The sequence below is a fragment of the Octopus sinensis genome, linkage group LG2, assembly GCF_006345805.1.
Source record: "Octopus sinensis linkage group LG2, ASM634580v1, whole genome shotgun sequence".
NCBI classification, from domain to species: Eukaryota; Metazoa; Mollusca; class Cephalopoda; order Octopoda; family Octopodidae; genus Octopus; species Octopus sinensis.
In genome coordinates, this window is record NC_042998.1 from 125605441 (window position 1) to 125629875 (window position 24435).

Here is a 24435-nt window from a genome sequence, read left to right on the forward strand (position 1 = left end):
TCTTTCAATTCCTTCTTGTACCAAAGAAAATATTGGCATTCCTGCAGATGTTTTTCTCTAGAAAAGAAAACAGCAGTCGACTATGAATTCCAATGGGAAATGATCTTACAGAAAAATAAACTTGGTTTTGTCTTTCAGAAGAGAAAATACGGGAGGTGGGGGGGAATAATGAAGTTATGGATATCTCAATAAGATTAGGATGTGTTAAATGTAGGTGACACTTCTAGTAAAGTTCAAAGGTCACCTAAGACATGAAGAATAACAATGTTTTGAACACAATGTTACTATTTTACCAAATGTTATATCTAGAAATATTTTCTTCAATTATTTTTATCAAGAGAAAACAATACAACAATTGTTTGATATCTCAAAATTGTATTATATATCCTAACATAAGACAATCAAATCTGCCTGGCCATATCAAATATCACTAAGATGTGACTATAAGAATAAACTGCTATAATAGCAGTTTGAAGTCATGTTGATTCTGGCTGCTTTTCAGTATTTTACATATACTTTTTCCCAACACAGGCATGAAATATTTACATAGATATTCTTGCAGGAAATATGTTCCCCATATGGCTACTTTGGATACTGTTACTCACAGCTGAAAAAAACTTAAAGTGTCATATTGTCATCTGAAGGATCAATGGTTTTTATTTTTGTCAATAATAATGTGTTGTATTCATGATAAAAAGAAGAAAAAAAATTCCACCTTCCAGCCCAGTTCACTAAGATGTGAGTAGACATTATGAAATGTACAGCATACTGCTGCAAACAGTGGGAACACTGTGAAATTAATAACTGTTTTCAGAGCTGAGTTCAAATTTTATTTTATTTTAGACTTGATATAAAGGGAGTGGTTAGTAAATTCTTAGATTTACAAATTATTATTAATTCTTTCAAACTGGTGATGGGTGGTCTAGATGTTCAGTAGTTATATAATCCTGTTTGCATATTCCAAAATTTCTCCTGAAAAATTGTATTAACCAACACCTATGTATAGTTTAAAACATGTAAGCTCTTGCAGAAACAAATTGCTCTACAGTTATCATTCATTTAATGCATTCTCACAGAATAACAAACTAATGGTAGGTGGAGCTATGTAAAACTAACATTGCTATTACTCATTTAATACTCAACCTATGCAATAACTGACTATACACCTTTGTATATATTGAGTAATTTAATGCTTTTGTACAAAAGAAAATTTCACTGTGTGTGTAAGCACAAGTAAAGTAACTTGGGCCAAACAAAGTCTTGTCAGGTGGTAAATGAAAAAATCCTGTCGTGCTTGCATTTGTGCTTTCACAGATGTGTGAAATAGCAGATTCCTTAAAAATAGGTAAGAACATAAAACACCTCAATAATATATTAATCATACAAGCATGGAAAAATGGACGTAAAATGAACAGATATAGCATTTCCTGCATGAATGTAAGACATGTAATGCAAACCTAAGATATATACAGAATGCAAAAAAAAAAAAAAAACCAACAAAAAAAAAACTTTAATATAAAATCTTTTCATTTTCGTGAGACAGCTGAAAAGAGGATCCAAACATGCTATATATACTCTACGTCAGTTAAATGGTTTTCATTTTTAAAACTGCATGTCCTAGCTTAAGTACCAAGAATCACTCCAGATTTTATGTGTGTGTGTGAGGGAGAGGGCGTGTTTGTGTGTGAGAGAGAAAGAGAGAGAGTGTGTGTGTGAGTGTACGTGTAAGTGAGAGAGAGAGAGCATCTTTACAAGTAGTACTCAATATTAATATGACTGATACTTCTAAATTACAACTGGGATTGGTTTTCAGGAAAAGAACTTTACAACATATACTGTGTGTCTGTATGGATGAATGTGTGTGCGTGTGTGGATAATATATAAGAATACTATTATCTGAATTTTTTTCCCTTGTAATGGCTCAATCAGAGGAGAAACTATCCTCATATTGGAGACCTACTTGCAACAAAGTGAATTCCACTAACGGTATCCAAGAACTATATTGTGGTGTGAAACTGGCTGACATTTGAAGTGAAGCACTCATAAATAGAAACAGTGTCTCTAATAGGCTTCCATAGTTTCTACTTATTAAATTTTCTTCACTAGGCTTTGGCAAAAGTCAGCCAAGAGTATGCAGTGAGATCAAATGCAAAGTAAACTTAACTGTATGATCATAACTGTCCATACGTTTATCCCCGATATCAATTTAGCAAACAGGTTTAGAAGAAGTGGTTGATACATAAAATACTTTTACCTTGTTATAGTAGAATTTTCAATATTTTACTTTTCTCTGAGCAAGAAAAACTGTTAGACAAATTAAGTTTCACATGACAATGAAACATGGGCTATGACTACTGTGGATATGTGAAGGCTTGAAAGAGATGAAGCCAGTATGTTCTGATGAATGTGTGATGTCAGTGTACAAATATGACAGAGTGTAAGTGATTTGAGAGAAAAACTGGGTATACATAGTATCAGATGTAGTGTGCAAGAGAGAAGACTGTGCTGGTTCAGCCATTTGATGCATATGGATGAAGATAGCTGCATCATGTGGTGATGATCTTAAATTGTAGAGGGAACTTGTGGAAGGGGTAGACCCAGAAAGATGTGGGACAAAGTAGTGAGACAGGATCTACAGATGCTAGGGTGCACAGAGGGGATGGCAGGGGACTGAGCCTCCTGGTGGTTTACTGTACTTGAAAAGATACATTAAGCTAAGTAAAAGTGTGGATATTCTTGCATAGAGGCTGTCCCCTACATCCCTCCCCAGCTGAGCATTCCTAACCTTGCAGGCTCATGGGTGCTGGTGCTGCATAAAATCACCCAGTACACTCTGTAAAATGGTTGGCATTAGAAAGGGTATCCAGTTGTAGAAATGATGCCAAAACAGACATGGAGCCTGGGCAGCTCTTCAGCTGGCCAGTTCTTGTCAAACCATTCAACCCATGCCAGAATGGAAAACAGACATTAAATGATGATGATGATTGATTGAATGTTAAGTTAAAAAGAATTGATGCCTTCAAAAGTTATTTCTTACCAACAAAGCTAGCAAGACTTTAGAGTTATTTGCATATCTTTAAATATTGATACAAGGCCCAATCCTTGTTGCAGTAGGGTAGTTTGTGTGTTACAATAAACCTGGGAGCTATGCCAGTGGAGAGCAAGCTCCTGATAGAGCACTCACGTGAAACAAATCAAAGGATAGAGGCTAGACTAATATGGACCACTTCTTCCCAAAATGAAAACTGAGTTTACATGGGCCAACACTCCTAGGTAACTAAAGACAAAGTTACAGAAGCATCAATCACAATTCAAAACCAACAAAAACTGGGAGTGGAAGACCTTCCCTTAGGGAAACATGCAAGGTGCAGCAATATTTGAAAGTAAACCAACATTTTGCACTACACATAGGCTTTGACCTGGAATCCACAGGGAAGCAGAAGAGAGGACACCCTAAAATTGTTAGAATACTACAACAGGATTGAAAAAGCAGGGATCTGGTTGGAAAGAAGCAGAAAAAACAGCCCAGAGTCAAGAACAGTAGAGAAGTGTCATCAAAGAGTCATCCATAGGGAGCAAAGGTCTTAAGTACATGTCAAGTACATAATAACATATGATATGTTATTAAAAAATAATAATTACAGATTCATGAGTGCTTTTAATGACTACTATGATGTAGCCTTGATACACAATCCCAGATTAAACGATATAAATAACAATTTCTTATATAGGCATAAAACCACAAAATATTTCAGGGAGGGCATAATCAACATTAACTAGTACTTACTTTATCTACCCTAGAGGATGAAAGACAGAGTAGACATTAGTGGAATTTAATTCAGAATGCAGACAGATATTACTAAGTACAACAAAGCATTATATCTGGCACTCTACTGATTCTGCCATCTACTAACCTAACAACAATAAAGTCAAACAAAAATCCATTTTAATTGAAACATAGTTGTTTATAAGCATATAAGCCTCTAAAGGACAATTTATTCATGTACAAATGAGGGAAGAAAAAAAGGAAGAAGTGGAGCAATGAGATTCCAATTCAGAGACCTGAACCATTATGTAAGTCAATTATTCTTGGGTGTGTTTTATAGGAAATAAAAAGATACCAATATATAATATTCAGTACAAATTATATGAAATTACAAGGAAGAAAGTATTATTAAATATTCCAGATATACTTATAGGTTTTTAACTTGCAACTTTGAAAGTCTCTGAAGAGAAAAATATTATTTTGTACACTATGAAATAGTTTGCAATACTTAGAAATAAATATTAAAAGTCAAACAAATCAAAATTATGTTACAATGTTCATAAATTTTCTTAAATGTTGATTTTTAATGAACAGCAAGTAACATATATAAAAGTAGTAGAGTTGAAGAGAAGATGAATACCACCAATCTATTAGGGCTGATTTTAACTGACTAAATGTAGGTCTTTTTGTTGGGGGCTGATTGTGCCTAATAAAATAAAATAATTATTTCGTAGTGCAATAAATTTCCTAAAAGAAAAGTCTCCTATTTAATAACAGAAGTTCCATATCTTTCTATTAAGTATATGTATTTTGTGTATGTATGTGTATACATATGATAATTTTTTTTTTTAATAAATTAATCTGTTATCCAAGGTGAGAGGCAGTACTTTACTTTTGCAGGCTGATGAGATTGATATAGATGACAAACTTGAAAACCCCCAAGTCAATGTCTGTGGGAGAATATTCCAGAAGATAGCAGAAAGGCTGTGAAGTGTTTTGTGTATAGTTTAGGGAGATAAAGCACTAAGCGTGATAGGAGAAAGAAAGACAATTGGGTTAGATAAGATGTGGAAACAGTACACAGTTAGCTAGTTCAGAAGAGCAGATGGCAACTGGAAAGAAGAGAAAGCAGCATGTGTCCATGTTTTTATGGTGAGTGAATTATTGCCAAATGACCATTTTAGAAACGTTGCCTAAGATGTTTGTGAATGTGTAGCAGAAACATTGTTCCTAAGAAATGGATAATACACAGGGCAAAAAAAAAAGGAATCAGTCTTTGTAATGTAGTTTTGATAATGTTACAAGTCATCAGAAGAGAAAGGGAAAGTGAAATAGTTAAAAAAAATAACCAACACAGGACAGTGTGAGATGTAATCCCAAAGTTTTTCTTGATATGTGAAGATATTATATCTCAGTCTTATAGAGCCTATGATATTATATAGCCAAGCTCATTGTTTACATATATATTTACGAACAGATTGCTCATATATTCTCTCTCGCTCCACACCCACAATTTTTAATGTTTAAGAATATTCTTGCAAATATATGACTTCTTCAATTGTTAAATAATAATATTTAATTTTGTTTTTTTTCTAAACCAAAATTCAATGGAAAACTCTATATGTATATATAGATATTGAGTTATCCCACAGATGATGTGGTTTTTTCAATTGCATGAACTAAAGTCGGAGGGGACAAGATAAACAGCCTCGGATTGTCTGAGTGGTACACAAGTAATGGTTTGAGCTCAAAGTCTCCACCTGCATTACCACATAGCAAAAGAGTCAGTCTGTCCTTCACTGGTTTGTGTCCTGGTAATACTTTCTCCTCTTAGGTGATGCATATCCTCCTTGGCATTTTTCTCCAGAAAAGACTGGTTTCATCACAGTTAAACACTTGCTGAGAAAGAAATTCTTCAACATCGTCATCATCGTTTAACGTCTACTTTCCATGCTAGCATGGGTTGGACAATTTGACTGAGGTCTGGCAAACCAGATGGCTGCACCTGACTCCAATCTGATCTGGCATAGTTTCTATAGCTGGATGCCCTTCCTAACACCGACCACTCTGAGAGTGTAGTGGGTGCTTTTACGTGCCACCGGCACTAGGGCCAGTTAGGTGGTACTGGCAACGGCCATGCTCAAATGGTGCTTTTTATGTGCCACCTGCACAAGAGCCAGTCCAGTAGCACTGGTAACGACCTCGCTCAAATGTTTTTTTCACGTGCTACCAGCACAAGTGCTAGTAAGGCAACGCAGGTAATGATCACGCTCGAATGGTGTTTTTAACGTGCCATCGGCACAGAGGCCAGCTTGTTGCTCTGGCAACAATCTCACTCGTATGGTACTCTTAGTGCTCCACTAGCATGGATGCCAGTCATCGATTTCAATTTCACTTGCCTCAACAGGTCTTCGCAAGCAGAGTTTAGTGTCCAATGAAGGAAAGGCACGCATAAGTGGACTGGTTACACCCCTGGCATAGGCCACAAGGTTATGGTCTCACTTGTGCTTGCCAAGTCTTCTCAAGCACAGCATATTTCCAGAGGTCCCGGTCACTAGTCATTGCCTTGGTGAGGCCCAATGTTTAAAGGTCATGCTTCACCACCTCATCCCAGGTCTTCCTGGGTCTACCTCTTCCACAGGTTCCCTCAACTGCCAAGGTGTGGCACTTTTTCGCACAGCTATCCACATCCATTCTCGCCACATGACCATACCAGCGCAGTCGTCTCTCTTGCACATCACATCTGATGCTTCTTAGGTCCAACCTTTCTCTCAAGGGACTAACACTCTGTTGAGTATGCACACTGACATTACACATCCATCGGAGCATGCTGGCTTCATTCCTTGCGAGCTTACACATGTCCTCAGCAGTCACAGCCCATGTTTCACTGCAATTCTAGCAGCTACACTTTTGGTGCACCCTCCCCCTCTACTGACTTGGTCACCTAGGTAATGGGAGCTATCAACTACTTCTAGTTTTTCTCCCTGGAATGTGGTGGAAGTTGTTCTCTTCACATTTTCAGTGTTATTTATAGCTCTCGAGCATCTGCCACATACAAAAACTATCCTCCCATATCCTCCCAGTTAGTCACCTTTACCTTTGTAGCAGTTGACTATTATGCTGTTACACCAGTCAATGGGCATGACTCCTTCATGTATCACCTGGTTAACTACATGGGTGACCAGGCTATACCTGACACTGCCAGATATTTTGAGCATCTGTACAGTAATTCCTGATGGGCTGGAGGTTTTCTTAGTCTTCATATTTTTAATTGCTTTATCTACCAAGGTACTGTCAACTCGGATAGCTGGTCCCTCTGTTGGGTCAACATTCGGCAGATTCTCTTTCTCCCATTCATTTTCTTTATTCAGCAACCTTTCGTAGTGGCATCTCCAAACCTCTCTCTTTGCAGCCCCATTTAGCTCAAGAGAATCATCATCCATGCAGACACATTTCTCTCCTACAACATCATGATTCTCTGTAATTACTAAAATCATGCACAAGTTTCTTAGCAGCTTCTTGGTTAACACTTGCAGCTTCCCCATGTCTAGCCACACTGTGTATGCTAATTTTTTTCTTAAAATTCTCAAACCACCCTCTGCTAGCTTGGAAAACATTAATATCAGTACTGATATGAGGATATTTTCCTACCAGGTCATCATGCAATTGTTTTGCTTTTTCACAGATGATACTCTCAGAAATGCAGAATGTTTCTGGTTATTCCAAATCAGCAGCAATTTCTTCAATTATTCAATCATTTGTGATCTTTGTTTAGTAAGAACTGTAACTCCTCTTGCAACATTGGCTCTTTATTTTTGAGAATAGTACAAATCATTGATTTTGACATACCAAACTGCGTAGCAAGATTAGAGACATGAACAACATTATCATGCCTGACTATAATTTCTTTCTTCACCTCTATCAGAATTCCTTTCTTTTCACTTGGCTATCATTATCATTCTTTGGTCCCATGGTATCTTATCTAATAATTTATAAAACGAAACACAAACCAATCAAATTCAAGAGAATGCATAGTGAATTTGAGCAGAGATATGCACTGAGCTAGACAACAACTGATGCTCTCCAGCTGATCCTCCCAGCTTGTCCCCAACTACTGTTTCCAGTTTGCATGCTTGTTACACCATTTGTCACCAAAGATATTTTATGTTAAAAAAAATTGTTTGTAAATTGATTTGCTCATCATGAGAGGTGTTGTGAACTGAGTTTCTACTGTATATTCATCTATTTTTCACATTTTATTTTCCACAACATCACTGAATATTGACAAACTTTATAACTACAACATTTGTGATCATATTTTTACAATTTAATAATTTCTATATTTTCCTTTAAGAATTATTGTTTGGAGGTTTGAATATATGCATGATTTAAACATTTGCAATATCTATTGTTATTATTAATTTTCCTTTATTACATTTAATGTTTTATTCAACAAGTCCTACAATATACATTTTATATTTTGAAAACATTTCTCATGCCTTTTCATTAATAATATATTAATTTTTACTAACTTCTTCAAATTTTTTATCTTAAACTCTTATTGTTTTCTTTCTATATTGCCCTTGTTTGGTTTAGCCAATGTAGTGCTTTTGAATATTTAATAATATAATTAATTGTAACTTTGTCATTTAAAGTCTTGCATCTTATATTTTGACAATTTTCATAACGAATTACTGTTTTAGTTTTCTAAGCTTCATTTTCAGTTCTTGCTTTCCTAAATTTCATTTCTTAACACTATAAACAGGAATTGACTTCAGTTTAAATTTAGGTGCAGCAAAAAATTAAGAATAAAATGTCAAAATTAGAAATCAAACAATGTTAACCATTGCAACAAGATGTCGGTTAAACAAGACAGAATGTGTTTGTTGTAACTCACAAATCCTAGAATAAAGACTACAAAGCCAGAAAAATCACAGAAGAACAGAGGCTAACGAAAAGGTATAAGCAACTACAGGTCACATATAACACAGACAAGACAGAGACTGAACATTAAGATCTAGTATAAGAAGAATGCAAGAAGTTCAGCAAGACATGACTATTTCAAATACAATAAGAAAAATTGGAAAGACAGTTTTAAAATGTAGAACAATTGAGAAATTTGAAGAAATAGGAACAGAAGCTAAATATATTGGAAATATGAATTTAAGATTTTCAAAATTAGCGCAATAAGATGCTTAAATTAAAGAATTGCAATAACTCAAATACAAATTTTAAGTTCCCATTCTGTTGTAGTAATGGGACACCTTATTCAAGATTCACCTCCAGCAATTAAAGAACTTTTAACTTTAATATGTAGATCTATTTAATGTAAAGGATATTAGCTTCAAAACATAGACAATGACTTAATAGCTCAGCTTTAGCTTTTACATCCTCAGAATTATTAGGCACCAAAAAGAACAATTCAAATAAAAATGGTGCATATACCCATAAAATACACAGATTAGATTCAAATTTACTTTGTCCTGAAAATAAATAACCAGGATTTGCTCAATTGCTTAAATATACATTAATGATATGCATTATGAACTGGATTGGAGAAAGTAAATACTTAACACATTACATAGAGATAACATGAGATCTTTTCAAGTAATGTATTGGTATTCCTGAAAATAAATAGATTCTTAATATTGGCAACTAAAGATACAATCAATCAACTGGAGAAGTAGCAATAGTGATACTAATTTGGAAAGACTACTACTGCAATGATTTATCATGGATGTGTATAACACACCTATTTGCAACAATAAAATCCATTCATCCAAATTATGACCTACTGCAGTTTCCAATGATATTACCATTCGGTAACTGTCACAAAAAAAATAAATCATGATCCATGTGAGAGAGAGAAATAACAACCATATGTCATGTATGGCAGACATCAAATGTGAGTGCATGTGAGTATATCTATCTATCTATGTATCTATCTATCTATAAATATATATAATTGTTATATATCTGCTGCATTGGAAATCTGCAATGGCTCCTTTACTGTCTCAGCTATAACCTTGGAGTCCTAGCAATCCATTACACCACTTACCTAATCATTGAGATCACCTGTGAACTAAACCCCCATACTTTATATATATATATATATATATATATATATATATATATCCCTGTAAGATTGCTAATGGCTATCCTTAGTATAGAGGCTAGAACAATGGTTCAAAGTTCAAAAAATCAAATGGGAATTTCAATGGTTAATTAGCCCAAACAGCAAAACTAATATCTTTATTATGTATATACATCACAACAAGAATTTTTCACAAGAACAAAATGAAACCAAATTGTGTCAAATCAGTTGGTACTTTCAAATGCTAATCATACACGAAAAAGAAACAACATAATAAATTATGACATACCGTGTATCAAACTTAAGGTGAAGGAACAACATAAACACAAATAACAAACAATGACTGACTACATAAGAAGATGACCCAATGATATAATCAGATATGAAAAATCAATACTGTTCAACAAACATAAACAACTAAAAATATAAAGACAAATAAACAAAAGATGTAAGAATATACACTAAATAATTGCTATATATATATATATATATATATATATATATATATATATTGCTGTCAATACACTATTTTAAAGATAGTGTGTTGGTAAGGGTAAAAGGGTAAAGAACCCCTTCAATCATGAATGACCATGGGATTGCACATAGAACGTTCCTCTCCAAGGCACAAGTCTGGGCAAGGTTGCTTATGGAAGACAAGCAGTTGCCCATGCATACCGGCCTCCCCTCTCCACACCACTGATGTTATCCAAGGGAAAGGCAAACACCGATACACCTTGGCACCAGTGACATCATAACTAATTTCTACAGTTGAGTGAACTGGAGCAATGTGAAATAAAGTATCTTGCTCAAGAACACAACACACAGCCCGGTTTGGGAATCGAACTCACTACCTCATGATTGTGAGCCTGACGCTCTACCCACTGAGCCATGTGCCTTCACAGCATGTTAATACTAATATAAAATACATAATGTTGCTAGTCTCTATATCCAGGAGTTCACTTACTGAATCTAGCTTGTTTTCATGCTTAATTATCTCATCTCTCCCACCCACTATCTTTTTGCATTGGTGTGTTGGTATTAGCATAAAATGCATAATACAAAGAGACAGTGGGGAAGGAAGAGATAAGCAAGAAAGCAAGCTGGATTTAGTAAATGAACTCCTAGACATAGAGAGTAGCAACAAAAACCTACCTCCTTGGGTTTGGTTTTATTATTTTGTTGCCAAATTACACTGAACGAGAATTTTGCATTTTGGCTGAATACTCCTGAGAATAATTCGGAATCATGTTCTTTGCTATCATCATCATCACAATTATGTAACTATAATAGGGTTATGTATGTAATACTAAAACACAAATCTCTCAAGTAGTAGAGTGCTGAACTAAATACTTTTATACTATTTCATCTCTCTAGATCAGGCATGAGCAACCTTTTTCGAGAAGCAGGCTGCATGAAACATGGCGCTTATCTTTCCAGGGTTAATTGATATCATGCATATACTGAAATCAATTCGATTGCTTATATCCATCTTCTATGAATTTGTAATGCATCAATCTAAGAAATCCATATTTCAAAGAGAACATTCATGCAAAATGTCTTGTTTCTGCAGCACTATGTACCTCAGCAGACATCAGTTCTTACTTGACCATATTTCTGTTTTCTTTACCTTTCACCTTGCTCTGATTGGCATGTAGCAGTGCAGCAAATACAGGACAATCTTATACAAAACACAACACTTCAGGCAACTATCAGAATGAGATGAGAGAACTTTCACTTGATGGAGACAAATGTGTTTGAAATAACAACCAAATCTTACAAAAACGATACCCTGTCATTCTTAAAAAAGAACAACACATTGTCTCATGCACACACAAATACACACACACACAGCTCTTAAAAAAATATGATCAGAACTGACTTGGGGTAAACAACTGCCATTGGAAAGATGATGCCCATTTTTACTTCTACAACAAATAACAATAAAAGAGAAAAGAAAGTTTGGATGCTACTCACATCAAACTCTTTTAATATTTCCAATATACTTAAAAAAACAACAAAAAGAACTATAATTGAAATAATAGAGTGATTGGCTGTTTGTAACATAATCAGAGATGCAAACAAGTGATACTGTTACCAACCTAGTCTTGCATTACTTTACATCAAAACAAACATTCATTATCTCAGGTATGGACTGTATACATAAGTTATTATGTAACAAAATTACTGTATCATTCTATCAGTCAGAGAGAGAGAGAGAGAGAGAGAGTTCACTAGTGGAACAACCAGTAGATTCTTTTACAATAAGTGAAAGAACAGAAAATACTGTCTTTAAAAAACAAATGTTATGGTAAAGATATTAACAGGGAGTTTAGAAAGGGTAATTAGTTTAGGGATACCATGGGAGAGGTAAATTAACATATCTATTATCACAAAGACATCAGCTTTGTCACAAATATAGAATCAGATTACATGAGGGATATAGTCTAGACCAGAGATTCTCAATCTCTTTTGTCCCACACCCCATTCAAGTTTCCAATAAAAACATACACCCCACCATGAAAGTATATAACATAGATATATATTCAAAATATTGCGAGTTTATTCACTTGTAACTTACTTACACCTCTTTTCTGAAGTACAAAGTTAGTTTATTAAGAATATTTTCTAAATGACATAGAAGTTAGAAATCATTTAAAGAATTCCAAAAGTACTTTAGAAAATGATAACTTTCACTCTACCCACCTTCCATCATGATGCTTGTGTAACAAAAGAAGGCATTAGATTTGTTCATATTCAGTTTATTTCCTATTATCATCATTCTTTACTACTAGCCATCACCTACTCTATTAACATCTGCCACTTTGGATAACCATTATTCATCTATACTGCTATCCACCACTCATTATCTCAATCATCCTTATTGCTATCCTTCAATTCTTTACTTTCTCATTTCCTTTTTCTCTCTCCCTCCCTCTCTGTCTGTCTTTTATACGCATAACTCTCACCTTTATCACTCTTTGTTGGCATACATCTCTTTCCCTCACTTTCGTTATTCTGTTTCACCCCTATCACAGCACACATGCTGTTTTCCTATTCAATCTCCTTATCAACAACCAGCATATATCTGCCTGTCACTGCCTCTCTCTTTCATTACTTCATCCCTCAGCAATCTTTCTTTTCTAGAACTCTGTTTCTACCATAGTACTCATATTCTTAAAAGGCAATCATTACATCCAACTTCATGTGGATGTTTTGTTAGAACAATGAATGCTGCATTATTTACCTTGAGAGGACCTCTCATATGCACACATGGTACATAAAAACAGTCCTGTTTATATTGTTGGCAGATGCGAATCATCTGCTAAGGGCACCAGAATTGCCAGATCATGTAATTTTCACCTGCCTGGTCTCTTCAGTGGCAGCCATCCAGTAGCTGCATAACAACTAAATCTCAATGATACATAGAACTGTAGTGTCTTTTCAGGCACTGATGTTACAAAGAGCCAGCAAGCTTATTAAAAAATAATTATTAGCAACAAATACAGTATTAATACCAAAAGGCAATCTTTGTATCCAACTTAACATGGATGTTTTGTTAGAACACTGAAAACTCCATTATTTCCCTGGAGAGGACCTCTCTTGCATAAAAGCAGTCTTATTTAGATTGTTGGCAGATGAGATTCATCTGCTACAGGCACTGGAACTGTCAAGTTACATGATTTTGTCTTTCTTTTCTCACCCCCTTTCCCTGGTTCTTTTTCAGTCAGCAAGCATTTTTCCTGTTCACTCTCTTGGTCACGTTTACTTAGAAGAGATAGTGACAATATAGAGAAAAGAGGACATTAAATTTCCAAGTGACAAAGTGCCGGAGTCATGATAGACTGCATTCTATACACCATAATGTGGTTGGTGAGCAGAGACAATGTTAGAAAGAGAAGACTCTTCAGTTTTTGCAGAGGACATGGCAACTTCTCTGGTGCTGTGATAAAAAAATACTCTCAATACATTCTGTAAAGTTACAGGTATTACGAAAAAGTATCCTAAAAAGCATGACAAAATGGAATCTACAAGTGAGATATGGTCCTCAGACTCATCCAGGATGGCAATAACTCCAAATAAGAACTGACTCAGACTACCAGTCCAACCTATGCCAGCATGAAAAATGGACATAAAGTGATAATGGTGTTAACCAGAGAGAAATATCATGTAGAAATATTAGGAAGTAGTTCAGAAGAAATCAAAGCAGGAAGTAGTCATAAATTTTAAAATAATTATACAAGAGAAATTCTACCAGAAAGAAAGAACTAATGTACATTGCTTTCAGACACTGGGCAGACAAATTATACAACATTGTTAGAATACCAATCCTTCACTAGTCTTAAGTCCTATCTATTGACAGACCTGATCCATTAATCTCCTTAACAAGTCAAAGAAAAGTATGTGTCAATCAAATGCTGTATTATTTAATGGTCTCCAGTCAGGCTGGTGCATCATCTTCAAGTCAATTAGTAATTATTGCAGTCTGGTATATTTTTTTTTATCATTCTCTCGTGAATGGCTAAGTTATCCGCTAACGTAAACACAACTCAACACACCATTTTAGCTTATATGGCATGCACAAACTTATACATTATTTTTACACACACACACACGACAGGCTCCTGCACACTTTCTTTCTGTTAAATTCTACTCTGAAACATTGGTCAACCCAAATTTACAGCAGAACACATGTGCCCAAAGTAGCAGGCACTAGCAATGTATAACAGAAATCTTTATTATTGTTGTTCTTCAGTTATTTGTTTCTTTTTAAGTTAAATTTAGAAACATGCATATTTTAATGAATTATACAACATTCAAAAATAATTATAGAATACATTAGTGATTAAAATGAAGTTAGTAATTTGTTGCAAACACTAATCAGATATGGCCACACAATTAAGACTAACTAGAAAACAAAATGATATCCCATCTAGCAGGTAGTGAACTATATATACAGTCATTATACATCAGGGTGCAAGATCTCTAATAGATTTATATGTATAAGGAAAATAAGTAAATTGGAATGAATTATGTAAAATATTAATGTGTAGTTATGAATATCACTTCACAATCACATAGTATTAGGTTCAGTCCCATTGTGTGACACCTTGAGCAAATGTCTTCAGTTATTGCTTCAGATTGAGTGATGCCTTATTATTGGAATCAGTAGATGGAAACTGTATAGTGTCATTTGTCTGTGTGTGTAAGTCTAAGCTGTCAGTACTGCTTTTTGCATGAGATTGTCTGAGTGTAAAAAATATACGGTGTTGTCTTGTTTAGATTCCTGGGGACAATAATGTCTCATTAGCTCTGCATACTTGAGCCACACTTGTAAAACAGAAAAAAAAAAGGTTGCCAGTGACAAGAGCATTCTGCCTTAAAAACCAACACCAGCATAGAAAAATACACATAAAACGAATAGTGTGTGTGTGTGTGTGTGTGCGTGCGTGCGTGTGTACACATGCATATACATAAGCATATCGTGCATGTAGATGTATGGATGCATACACAGAATTTACACAATGGAAATAAATTTACTATTACAATAAATTCTAAATTCTCTATAAGATATACCAATTTAATATTTACTAATAAAATTATCAACTAGAACATTTAATTAACTTAAAAAAAAAAAAACTGAAAGGAAAGAGAAACTATATTCAAGACACTGATTTAATTCCAAGATGATATATTTCTAAACAAATCTTATCTCTTCAAAGATAAGCTTGATAACCATTCCACATATCCTATCAAAATTCCAAGCAGAAGTAACTTAGAATAAACACACAGAGTCATAAGTTCATCAGCTGTACTATAATACCTAAATAACTTCAACAGTAATGAACTGAATGCTATGAACTTTCCAGATGACTTACTGGAAGTAGTAAGCTAGTTCTATAAATATAACAATATTAATGGACATATATTAAACATATACACAGACAGCTTTTAGTTTGTAGTTGTTTATGGCCTTAGTTGAAGATGCATCAAATTTCTTATCAATCACATTGGTTTTCTTGAACCAATCAATTTTGATTGGCTTAAGGGTAGGGATCATCAATTTGTGGAGATTTTCAGCAGCTTCCCCAAAAAGAGTGAAGCATTTATGCAACACAAGAAGTAACAAGTCAGCAATTAACAAACCCTGTTGCCTGACTGAAAAAAAAAAAGATAGTAGTGTCAGAAGTCATTTCCAGCAGTAGGATATTTTAGATCCCTTTGAATAGTGCTTGTCATTTGACATGCAGCAAGGTGCTATACTGTCATGGTTCATTCTTTTCAACCAGTGGGCTACATAGAAATGAAGCTCAAAAAAGACCATATGAAAATGCAAACACTAAAAGGAAAATATCTTAAAAAAGATACAATTAAAGAAAAATTTTTTTAAAATATGCTTTTACAAGAAATCACTAGAAATGTATTCCTTATAAAATATATAGTATCTTGTCAAAGATCAGATATAAGTAGGTTAAACAGAGAAAAAGGAAAAAAACTAGGTGAATGCTGGCTTCAAATTTTGAGACCTTATCTATATATATATTTTTTTTTTATGGCAGAATTTGATTACATCTGAATAAACATCAGAGAATATACTGGAAGAAATTCTATGTGAAATCAGTTCATTCTACTCACCATCAACAGTTTCTATCTTATACCCATTAAACTATCTTTGCTGTGACACTTCTAACTTTCATATTGCACATGAAACAAGTTATTCCTAACCTGAAGTTATCCGCAATCAGAGGATTCAGCAATTAAATTTGCCATATTTCAAAAAAACCCAACCTATAAATCAATTTTGCAATCAAACAATAAACAATATGAAAAAAAAATGAAAGAAAATAGTTTTGAAACAACTGTACTAAAAACTCAAAATTACAAGCTGCATTAGGATTGCTCACAAAAAAGGAAAAAAATCTATCATCAACATTATCGTCAGCATCATCATGGTTACCATTACCATGGTATTTTTATTAACATCAAAATTCATACTGGCATGAAATGGCCATAAGTATAGTGATAAATAAGAACTTCACACTGCAACCATATGATTTAAAGTTTGATCTCACTGCATATCTTCAGCAAGTGTCTTCTGCTGTAACCTCAGGTCAATGAAAGCCTTTTGAGTGAAATTTGGTACACAAAAACTGTGAGAAAACCTATTGGATGGACTCTGTTCATCATCATCATCATCATCGTTTAGCGTCCGTTTTCCATGCTAGCATGGGTTGGACGGTTCTATTGGGGTCTGTGAAGCCAGAAGGCTTCATCAGGCCCAGTCAAATCTGGCAGTGTTTCTACGGCTGGATGCCCTTCCTAACGCCAACCACTCCGTGAGTGTAGTGGGTGCTTTTTACGTGCCACCCGCACTGGTGCCAGACAGAGCTGGCAAACGGCCACGAACGGATGGTGCTTTTTATGTGCCACCGGCACGAGGGCCAGGCGAGGCTGGCAACGGACACGAAACGGGGCGGTGCTGGCAACGGTCGCGAAACGGAAAGTTCTCTTACATGCCACCGGCACTGGTAACACATCTGCAATTTCCATTGATCGATTTTGATTCTGATCCTCACTTGCCTCAACGGGTCTTCACAAGCAGAGTTTTGACATGCCACCGGCACTGGTAGCACATCCGCAATTTCCATTGATCGATTTCGAATCTGATCCTCACTTGCCTCAACACGTCTTCACAAGTAGAGTTTTGTGTCCCAAGAAGGGAAGGTATGCATACGTAGGCTGGCTCCATCCCATGTAGAAGGCCACGGGTTATGGACTCACTTGTCCTGCCGGGTCTTCTCGCACACAGCACACTTCCAGAGGTCTCGGTATGGGTGGCAAAATTCATTGCCATGTTTAATACCACCATCTAGTTTGTAGGTGAGTCATTCAGGCCAGGTATCCAATCTGCTCATAGGTGTTGCCCTTTTCTTTCTGAATATGCTCAAGAAAACATATATGAAGAATATAATGTTTTATGTTATTTTATTTTATTTTTATTCAGATCTAATAACTTCAATCTATTTCAACTTATTATCCTTTGTTAAGAGCTCAGAATACTAATTTAGTTAGTCCTCTATTCATAAACATTTGAAAATCAGAAGAGGCAATAGCAAAAATGCTTCAGAATATTACTAATGTTATATTAAATCCCAGAGTAATTAATGAGCGCATATATCTGAGTCAATAGCATACCAGGCAACCAAACAAGCGGCTGGCATTTAACATCTTACCACCAGGCAACATTATGTCTGTGGTCAAGAGTCCAGTCAACCTAGTTGGAAATAAGTACTACAGGGCATAAGCAACTCACTCTTCAAATAACAGTAGCACTGAAGAATGCCAAATATTTTGTTACTTTGCAATCCAACTGCTTGTATGGGTATAACTTAGAGGATAAGATTCCGCCAAGATGACATGCTCCAGATGCACTTCATAAAGATAAAGTATTCAGGTGTATGCTATGACCCAGTGGTTTAAAAAAAATCACCACATCTAAGCTTTGCTTCAATCAGCTCAGAGATGCTGCTCTTAGTATCTTGTATTTCTACATTAGTATTTGATGGAAGGGTTTGTTTTGAATAATCTTTGTATTAATTACAATTCTGGATCCTTGCATCACAAAGTCTCCATGTTTAACCAATAACTCTCCAGGTTTTTAAAAGCAGTAATTTTACCTCTGCTGCTGACTACAACAAACTCAACACATTTACTCAGTAAGCATCAGTCATTCAAATTACATATCTGTATGTGTGTAAGCAGTTCTGCATAAATATGCCACCTAATTTTGACACCCAATACCATTCTCCACCCACTTGTCATTAACTTTTAAATAATCAATTATTGTACATACAATATGCCACTCTCAAATTCATTATTTTCCAATTACTACAAAAAATTCAATATTGACTGTAAAATTTCTTACATAATATCATACTGTATTGAAACAAGATATTTTAAGTTCATAATTTCAAACATAAACCCTGCATTTAACCAAATGTTAGGGTGGGGAACAAACTCTGCAGTTAAGGACCAAGATTTTATTAGTAGGAACACAGTACAAGTCATTCAAAATATCCCATCTCCAGTATGTGACAGTACTATTAATAATTAAAATGTTTAATTATTTGTTTGTGAACTGTGTCAGTTGCCTGAGAATTTAACTGAATGAGAAAATCAGAGAAAAGACATTTACAATTATAAAAAGAAAAGAATAAAAAAAAAACAGGACTTTCCACTGTAATTAACTGTTTATCTTTATTTTTCAGAGCTATGTAGTGTATTATGATATATATGTACATGAAGTAATAATACTTCATCTAATAAGATCATATAATATTGTAGTAGTAGCTTAGAGTGCATAATTTCTCACAGAATTCTAAAGGAGTGTAATATTTATTTCTTTGGCACACTTTCATTTTTCTATCTTCCTTTTCCTTTCTCTTACTCAGTATTATGGCTGGATGCCTGTCACCAATCACTGTAACTTGCTTAGATTTGGTTCAAAGGGACCTCTAACAGTACTTAATTCCATTTTATAGAATAGGACAAAATGATATAAATATTTATGAACTCTAGTTTAGTTAAAATATGTCTGTGACAGATCTTTAACTTCTAAAGGCAAATTCACTGCAGTTGTCATGGAGCAAAAATTCTCTCTTATAGTAAAGGGTGCAAAGACACCACATCTGCCCAGTGCTTTCCTCTATCGGATTCCCAAATGGCTGTTTCTGGCTCTTCAGCCTTCCTCAATGAGAGGTGTTTTTACACCTTTTATCATAAGATAGAATTTTTTCTTCATGGAAACTGCAGTGAATTTTCCATTAGAAGTTAAAATATATTACAAACATATTTTAACTAACCTAAACTTTGTTTATTCCTAATCACTGCTTGGCACTGATGCTGTTATATAAATAGTTACATATCATAAGTAATATTTTCAGATGATAAAGTACCTGTTTCAGACATCAAGGTGAACTAAAGCAATGCAGAATAAAGTGATCTTGTAAAGACAATTTGGGGATGCTATCCAAGAAGTCTGACATCACAAAGGAAAGGAGAAATTTATCTGAAAGATAAAGATAAATTTCACATGTAGACACATTGGATCCATATACATTTTGAAGGGTCTAAGAACTGTTGACATTTTTACATTTACCATATGTTCACCTTTGAACTATTGTTTAGAGAAAGGGACCTTAATGGGTTATGGATCAGTGCTTGAAGTTTATTAAATTATATATACATTCTATTTCAAAAGATTTTTTTTTAAATAACAATTTATTATGAATTAATTGTCAATACAACTGTCATTGTTATTATTGGCACTCCATTCTTTTCATTGTATATATTTTTATAGCATGAGAATGAAGAGAATATAAGTGAATTCTGTTGGAATTTTTTTTTTCTTTTCACAAACAGCTTTATTTTGATTCTCTAATTATAAATCATTAAAAACAGGGCCCTGTATTGTTCTTAAATGTTTCATCACAAAACTAAAAACATAATGTTGAATAACTTTTTTAAATTAATTCTTTTGCCCAACAATGGAATTTTATCGTGTGGAAACAGAGCTTAGTGATGGTTCTACAGTAAAGAAGGTGAAACCATCTTTTATGAGATACAAAAAAGAGAGGGTGTTATTTAAAATTCTGTAAATCCATATCTCAATAGACACAGAAAAGTATATATATTCTTTAAAAAGTTCAGCCTTGTCTTGTCAAGCACAAAAAAAAAAAGAACAGGATTATAAAACAAATTAGTCATAAGAATTATACAAATGAAAACTTCTAAGTCATTACTAAATAGTTGTCTTTTGTTTTTTTCTCATAATAAAAATGACTTACTTAGAAACAGAACTTTTTTTTTTATAATGGGAAATGAATTGGTGAATTGAATTAATGTACAAAATCTGTCCAAAAAGAAACCAGATATTTTAAAAACTAAAGTTAATGTTTAATTTACAATTAAATCAGATTTGTCTTCAAAATGGTTTCTTCCACTGTTGACACATGGATCCTAATGTTTGTTTTGGAATGACTCCTAGAATACATTTTCAGAAACAGTGTGCAGTTCCTAGAGTAAATTTTCTTTGGTCTGTCTAAATTAGTGACCTTTCAGAGCAGATTTCAACTTCAGAGCCAGAAACAAATCCACAGAGGTCAGATCTGGACAGTATGGCAGCTAAAGGATAAGTGTCATCTAATGCTTTACTAAATAGTCATGAATAAGGAATGATACATGAACAGGTGCATTATCATGGTGTAGCATCCTGGTTTTGACAGTCTTTGTCTTAGCTCTCATCCTAAGTCTTTCTCAAACACCTCAAGACATCAAAATAAAACGTTCAAAGGTTTGACCACTCGATATAAACTTGTGCCAACCAAAAATGGAAAAAAATAGGCAACACTAACTTTGACTGACACTGAGTACTTTTTTTTTTTGGCTGTGGCAAGCATGATTCAAACCATAAACACAATTGTTTTTGATTTTAATAACATAGCTATACACCAACATTTTGTTACCTGTTATGACAGTCTTCAAGAAGTTTTCAACAGCATTTGAATGATCAAACAACTCCTGACAGACTGTGACTCATTTATTGTTGTACTCACAAATTGTGTGACAGCATGCAACTTCAATTTATCCTTTAAATCTATAAGTTGTGAACTTTTTCAGATGCCAATTATTTTGGAATTTTCATTCAAAGAGTGTCAGATAATGATTTCCATGGATAGATCACAACACAATTTCAAAATGTAATCATAGTCCATTGTCATAGAAGGTTGTCCAAATTTGGGATTGACTTTGGTGGGTATTCCTCCCAATTTGAAACATTGTTACTATTCAGCACATTGTTCAAACAATCTATCCCATAAGCTTACTGCAACAGTAGAAATTTCATCATCATTATCATTTAACATCCATTTCCATGCTGGCATGGACTGGACAGTTTGACAGGAGCTGGCTAGGCAGAAGACTGCGCCAGGCTTGACTGCATGTTTTGGTATGGGTTTTATGGCTGGATACCCTTCCCAATGGCAATCACTCCACAAAGTGGACTGAGTGCGTTTTATGTGGCACCAACACTGGTGAGGTCTGTTTTGGCATGTTTTTGCAGCTGGGTACCCTTCCAAATGCTTACCATTTTACAGTGTGGACTGGATGCTTTTACATGGTACCAGCACTGGTGGGGTCACCAAGTAACTTGCAAGACTTGGTGACCCCACCAAAAAAATTTCAGAAATTGAAACATAGCATCACTGAAACATGTTTCTCTTCCAAATTCTTTATTATCTAATTTGCAACAAATCGCCAAGTGCATTATACATATGCTCATACTAGCACACATTGTTCCAGAGCAAACTGACATTGCATGGTGTGACAGTTATTACATCAAAAGTCAAGGTCACCCATTCACAGCACTGCTATCACAAGCGTACTATACCAAAGTTTATCTCGGTAGGAACTGAAATCAAAATACAAAGAAATTCCACAAGAAAGTCTGTCCAATGCCCTAACAATTCTGCTTAACCACTATCCTTCAATAATTATAATAATAATTGTTTCAAATTTAGACACAAAGACAGCAATTTTTGAGGAGACAATAACATCTGATTACATTGATCCCAGTACTAAACTAGCACTTTATTTTTTTTAACCCCAGAAGAATGAAAGGCAAAGTTATCCTTCATGGTATTTGAACTCTGAATACAAAAAGCTGGAACTTATACTGAAAAACATTTTTATATGACTAACAATTCTGGCAATCCACCATTCTAATAATAATTTCCAACATAGATACAAATCCTCAAATTTGGAGATAAGGGTACAGTCAAACCTATCCTATTACATGAGTAATGCCTTATTTTGATGACCCCAAAAAATGAAGATAAAGCTGAATTTTATGCAATCTTAACTCAAAATGTAACGACACATAATTAAATACTGCAAAGCATTTGCAGATGAGAGCAGTGGTGTTATCTTCATATGCACCATATTAGTTTTGTGAGAGAGGACAAAAGCTGTAGAGTTAACCCTTTAGCATTCAGATTAATCTGTCAAATGTACAGCCTGTTTAATCACATTGTTTTAAATTAATTGTACAGCATCTTGTAACTCTGAGATTTTGATGATGTCCTTGTTTATTTTTAGAATGACTTTGTAGGGTAGGTGTGAGAGGTCAGAGCTGGCTGGTTTGAGTATATAACAGGAAGACAATTTTGGCCTGGTATGGCCGGTTTAAATACTAAAGGGTTAAATAACTGAACTCCAATATGGTACTAGCATTTATCTTCTTGACCATGATGGAAGTGATGGAATATGTTTCAATGTATTGTCTTTTTTCTAGTGACCTCTAAAAAAAAAAAAAGCAAAGGCACATTTTATTTGAGATTATACCAAGTCTACAAAGCATTTAAATAATTTTCTTTAGTAAAATGAATGTTGCCCTCTATTCAAAGTTGTCAAATATCCAAGCATACCGAGTAATCATCTTGCAGATTGTTTTACATTCAGAGAACTACATGGGAAACTTAAACCAGTTTTTCAATTGACAGATGGCCAACACTAAAGATCTCTGCGGAGTCACTGGAGAACCAGCTGACATATCAGTAGTTCATGTTCTGGCAACATTCAGGCAGAGTGCTCCCGGGAAAAACAACATTCAGAAACCGAATCATAAAAATACTTTATTTGCTTGCTCAGAACTTCTTAAGGACATTTGCTCAACCTGTGTACTTTCTGTTCCTTTTCTTTCTTTCTTTTTTTCATGTTACTGAGCCCATACTCTCATACTAAACAATTTCTTGACCCTTCCACTTCAAAACTGCAACACTTAGAAGCTCTCACAATCCTCACATTTTTCCCAGCAGACATCTAAGTGAACAAGTTTAAGCTGAACATTAACTATCTGGACTTTTACAACATCAACAACAGCCTAGTATTCTAAACAGGGAAAATAACGTCTCTAAACTTGCTAATGCATGAAACACTGGAAATAATCTCCAGTGCACAGCAGTAGTTTCTGGCAACAGCAAGTAAGAAAAAGAAAGAATGCAACAATGAAGAAATTGTAACACTTCCAGAAAATTTTCTGATAACTATTTCCTGGTCAGACTAATTTCAGTATATCTCATGTCAGCCAAGACAACAATAGATAATTTAAAGTAACAGAAACAATAAAGTGTTTTCTTAAAAAATGTTGAAAACAGCAAGCCCTAATGCAGACAGGATCAGTTCTCCTTTGAGACAGAGTGTCCCTTCAATAGTCACAAGATGTTTTTTAGTGTGGATTGTCATCAAGATGTCTTTGTGAATTTCGTGAGTGCAAAAATGAATGGGAAATGTGTTAGCTAAGCGGTTAGTAATGACTGCCAAACTACACACACATGCATATACACACACGCATATGCACACATGCATACACACATACATATGCACATTCTCAAAGTTCAGCTCTCTATTAATGACTCAAATAAGGATAAATTAATTAAAAAAACATGACATGAAAATTAACTATATTATCTGAAATAGTTCTTTATCCCACCCATAGATCGTCATCACCAACAACAAAAAT

The 24435-nt window shown here is 34.6% G+C and overlaps 1 protein-coding gene across 4 annotated transcripts in view; it reads right to left on the reverse strand.

Annotated features, from left to right (window-relative positions):
* LOC115231934 (dedicator of cytokinesis protein 1) overlaps positions 1 to 24435 on the reverse strand; it is a 199829-nt gene that overhangs the window by 124625 nt on the left and 50769 nt on the right. The gene's annotated exons all lie outside the window — the stretch shown is intronic.